This window comes from Solanum stenotomum, chromosome 4, assembly GCF_019186545.1.
Source record: "Solanum stenotomum isolate F172 chromosome 4, ASM1918654v1, whole genome shotgun sequence".
In the NCBI taxonomy this organism is placed as follows: Eukaryota; Viridiplantae; Streptophyta; class Magnoliopsida; order Solanales; family Solanaceae; genus Solanum; species Solanum stenotomum.
The window spans coordinates 5,204,291-5,210,290 of NC_064285.1; positions in this window are offsets into that span (position 1 = coordinate 5,204,291).

Sequence of the window (6,000 nt, forward strand, 5' to 3'; positions counted from 1 at the left end):
TACGTGTCACATACTTTAAAAGATTCTTATTATGCAGATTAAAGATTCTTATTAGTAACGTCACTTAAGATTAGTGATTTAATATGTCAAAAAAAAAAATGAACATTCAATCGAAACTAATCTTAAGGAGATGATTCTGTAGTTCTTCGAGTTGATTCCTCATTTATGAGATGATCACTCAACTAATAATTATTATATTAAAAAGTCATTTTCTTCTTGATTTCAATTTCTTCAACAAGGATAGACGATATTTTGAAATAATATATATATTTATACTCTCTAACAATATGTCTCCCTAAAAGAAACATAGAAGAAAATATTTTATTTTATTATGAATGAACAAGATATTAAGAAATTGTAAAATCCTTTTAGCTAGAAAATTTGATTGGAATTTGGCCAGAATAGTAAAATAACATACTTCACACTATGTTATTTTATCTTTTTGAACATTTTTACCATTTTAATTTTAATATATTTTAATTAAAAAATATAAAAAGATCAGTTTATTTTAAAATAAAAAGGATATTATAGACTTTCTAAATTTTTGGCCAAATTCTGACCAAATTTTCTGGCAATTTAGCATTACCCGACTCTTTTCTCTTCTACCCACTATTCATTCACACGATTTTTTTTAAAAATTTTTTTATTGTATCTTGTATTTCACTTTTCCTTCTATTGATATATATGTAAAATATACGAGTGCAACGCCTTGATGATATAAAACTATTACTAATAATTACTCCATTCAATTTTTTTGGTTGAGAATTGTACTCTTTTGAATTGATAGTGACCTTAGCTTATACACCCCTAAAATATATTGCGTAACGAAAAATCGTTATATTTTATTTGTAAAGAAATTCATATTTGTTTCGTTTTCTTCTCCGTTGTTGAAATCATCCCTCGTTCCAAAATTCCATTGCCACAGGTCCATAAATTAATTGAGACGCAATTTCATTGAGATTGAATTTATTGAACTAAACTGAAGAAAAAGACCGCATATTTTTTAATGAAAAAATTGTGCATTATAACAAACTATTAATTCAAAAATAAAATGTTATAATTACAGTTTCATTTAATTTCAATTTGCAACAAACTTCTTGCCATTCGCCTATCTTCCCTCTCTCTGGAATCTCGCTCGCCACTCTCCTCTTTTTCAGCCCTCTCTTGCTCGTCTCTCTCACTTTATACAAACATAAATGTATGCTTTGTATTTGTGTTTGTATAAAGCGAGAGAGACTGCATATACAAATATGAATATATATATCTCTGTCCTATACACTTATAATTATACATATACAAATCTTCTCATGCCCAGTTCCCTTTTGTCTTCCTCTCTCCCTCGCTTTATACAAACACAAATTATACAAAATACAACGTATAATTTGTGTTTGTATAAAGTGAGAGAGAGATTCGATATACAAATACAAATGTTTTAACTTGATTCAATTGTATACAAATTTAAATTTTATGCAGATATTCAAACACAATCATTGATACATATACATAGTAGTTACATATATATAATTATCTAACTAATATACATATACAATTCACCTCTCTCGCTATCCTCTCTCTCTCAATTTCGCTTGCCACTCTAGCCAAACACAGAGAACATATACATATATAAACACAATTTCCATACAAATCGCCACGATTTATACAAATCAAATGTTCCATAGCAAACATAATTTGGTTATGGAGCGCAAATAGCAAAATTGTTGCTATAGAGCGCTAATATGATTTTTATGTTTGTTATTCCTAAAATTTACTTTTTTTTATTGGACAAGAAGAAGATCGATATTAGTTAAAACCGTTAATTTTTTTCGTTAATTTCGACCATAACTTTTTTTTACTATGCTTGTATATGTTTTGTAACAAAACTATTGCTATGTATGGTAAACTATAAAGGGGAAATTACACAGATAAGTAATCATATACTTGTTAGTTAATATAGCTACAGTTTGAATTAATTATCATTCGTCATTGATTTCTAGGCAAAACTACATGGCAAAGTTTCAATTGTAGAAACATGTAATTTTTGGATTTTGTATAACTTTTGTATAATGTAGTATAATATAATTTGTATAACTATTTAAAGTTCAGATGTTTGTGTTTGTATAAATTCGTTATTTCGAGTTTATACAAAAATAAATACAAATCAATTGATACTAACCAATATATACAAATACGGACAAAAATAGCTCAATTATACAAACACACGCGAATTATTCAAACGTATACGTGAATTATACAAACGAGGTCACTCATATCAGCTTAAACTATAGTTACGGCCCGTAAATATGCAAATTATCGCTAAGGAGCCTAATTAAGTTTATTATAGTGGTTATTTGAAAATTTCCTCATATATAATATTGCAACATTTAATAAATACGAGTCTAATTTTCCCCAAAATCAGTCCCAAAAGCCCAATATAATACTTCCAAGAAAAGAAACCCATGTTCTGGGCCCTAAATGTTAAACTGTCTCAGCCCAACCAAGGCGGGCCTAAAACATCCATTTACCGGCCCAAATATAAATATAAACTAAAGTACAAAAATCTCATACATTTAGGGACTAATTACATTCTATTCCGAAAGTTCTCCCAATTACAAAAATCTTAGAATTTTCATTGCTCTCACATACATTTCCTGGTTGTCCGATACATTTCAAATAATACATTATTTAATGGGATGGATGTATCCGAGAGGGGATAGGAATGTATCCGAGAAGGGATGGATACATTCGAGAGGGGATAGGGATGTATCCGAGAGGGGATTTTTGTAATTTTTTAAATTGTAGGAATTTTAGAGATTATGATATCTTAAGTTGTGTATTCATGTAATTCTTTCATATATGTATATTTAAATTCTAAAATAAATTCTAACGAGGAAGTGGAAAACATTAGACATCTACCTACACTCTTTCCGTCCATGTTAGTTGTTCACTTTCTCTTTGCACACCTTTTAATAAATCATAAATAAGAAATGCTTAATAATTTACCCCGTAAGAAATTATTTTGAAACTTTACAAACTTATTTACCTTTAAAAAAAATTGTAAAGGTAAGATAATTTTTTTCAGTTAATTCTATTTTGGTTTTATAAATTGAAAAGTATTTTGAAATGACTATTTATAGTAAAGTGGACAACTAATATGAAACGAAGAAAGTAATTATATAAAAAAAATGTACTCAATTATTGATTGCTGCAAAAAAAAAATGGAGAGGATCGGAGAAATTTCAATCATTGAGTGAATGTGCCAAAAAAGAATGTCATAATCTAAAAATTTGTATAACTTTGACATAATTAAATTAATTTGGGGAATTGTGTTATGTCTTTTTACGTAAACAAAACTTCCATCTCTTTTTTTTTTTTTTTTAAATGTCACTAACGTTGCTTGTCCTTTACCTTAATCTGCCCATGGTGTTATATTATTTTAAGTTGATTTGTTTTTGTCATCTTATACTATTGATCGTGGTGGAATAAGATAGCGTCAAAGGGATTCGACTAACTCACTTAATCATAAAAATATATATTTTATAATAGTTAAAAAAAATTTATTTAAATATTAAATATTGTTATAGATGTATAATAACGCTCGCTATATCATTAAAAGTATATTGAAACCAACAATACTATTATAGAGAGGAATATTGCTTTCCTTATATAGCTATTAGCTACATTATTCATAGTTAATTTTCTCTTATTAATTAAACACAAAAGTTAACCGTCATAATTTATTTTTCTAGTCATAACTTTTAATAAATTAGTTAAGACTATTATTAGGAATGTGGTTTTAAAAAGATTTCTAACAAACAGAAGATAACAATATGATTCTTCAATAATTTATCAAAAAAAAAAAAAAATCAAATCAAAGATATAGAGTAATAAAATAACAACTAACTCATTGGTCCCTAAGTGAAAATAAAATAAAATATTAGGCCTGGCAAAATATGAAAACCCATTCCAAGAAGTCAGACTCATAGACAAATTTTACTATATTTAATATTGTTATACCTAGATTCCAAATATAAGTTAGTAAGCACGTGTATAAATCACGAAAATTAATATATATACATTATAATTTTCTACCAGGTTCGATGCTCTACTTGGCTCCGGGCGATCGGACCTTACCCCTACATACAACAAATATCCACCCACATAGCCTGTTTATATCAAATTTAATAAATATTTTATATATATCATAAATCATAGTTAGTAATTAAAACTTTCACTCTAATTTATTATTTACTTATGGTAGACTAATATGATTCAATATAAACACCCGATATAAGTAAAATTTTAGAGTAGTAGTTTAAGCCAACAAACAAACAAAAACCTAAAGGATGTAGAGTGCTGCAAGTGTTTCGTCACAGTAGGAAACTAGTAACGTGGGCTTTTATTTTATTTGTAGAGATGAATAGTTTTTGGATAAATTACTTAACTACACTCTTTTACTTACCTTAATATCCATTTATCTCTACTTATTTCAAAATTTGCAAAAATTCCTTATTTACCTATGTATCCCGCTATGTGGAATGTATCAAACGCTATGTATCTCGCATGTATCTCATGCACAATGCAATGTATCCCGCTATGTGGAGTGTATCAAACGCTATATATCCCGCATGTATCCCGTGCACAACGCTATGTATCCCGCTATGTGGAATGTATCAAACCTAAGGTATCCCGTGCACAACGTTATGTATCCCGCTATGTGGAATGTATCAAACCTAATGTATCCCGTGCACAACGCTATGTATCCCGCAAACATCATTTTTAAGGAATTTTTGATAAATAGAAAACTAGAAGGGATAAAATGTTATTTAGTACTTATAATATGTGGTTCCTATAATTTATACATATTTTTTTCATGAGCCATAACATGTTTTAAATAATATTATAAAATTATTATTACTATAAAAGGTTGTGATTTAAAATATTTTTATATTTTTAAATGTATAGTGGCATATGGTAAGTGCATCTAGATCTCGTCATGCAGTTGCGGATCTTATCTTATATAATTTTATTATGAAATTTATTATGTCTTTATAAATATATGACCATGATGAATAACTCATATATTATAATATGTTTACTTAAAATTATAGTACAAGCTTATAAATTTCCTGTGACATTTTAATATAAATAAAAATGTATCGTATGTCATATTACGTATTATGTTATGTCTGTTGGTTGATATTATATTTATTCTCATTAATTGTTGTTGTAGAATGTGATCGATCATTAGTTGTTAGTAATATTTGTAGCTATCAAATCTTTATTTCACCCGTTATTCTACCTCATTATACCTTACAACTCATGTAACCTATAGGTCATTCACTTAAAGTAAAGGTCGAGTTTATATTGAGATTAATATAGTGAAAGAGAGAGATGAGACAAATAAATTAAAGAAAAATTTTCTTAGTCTTCCACTAATTCACTATAAAAAAGAAAGTAATTATGTATGTAGAAGGAAGATGTCCTTTTGTTTAGCTTTAATTTGGACTCTTCAACTAATTTGAAATTGTTTGAGTTATACGACGTAATTTGATTATTGTATTCAATAAGGGACAAGTCAAAAGTTATGCTACTGGATTGATGTAGATTATGTCACAATAAACTTCAAATATTCATATTGGATGACAATTTATTATATTTATGGTATATTGAATTGACGTTTATAGGAATGATGACAGGAAAGTAGGTGGCTGGTTTTTGCAGTTAGGTTGGGTAAGCGGTGAATAATTCGTGCACGATTCAAAATGGCCCCATCTTTATATTAACGCCACATATACATACAATTTATACATACAATGACATCAACAAATTCTTTAAAGACAAAAGTCATGTATAGATCGGATTAATTTAGATTTTTTAAATATCAAATTATTTATGTTGAATTTTTAAATTTAATCCAATTAAATTAATAAAATTTGAATTTTTTAACCTTCATTTTTTTTTTTTGGGATTTAGCTCGATCTGCAATTTGATTCAATTTTT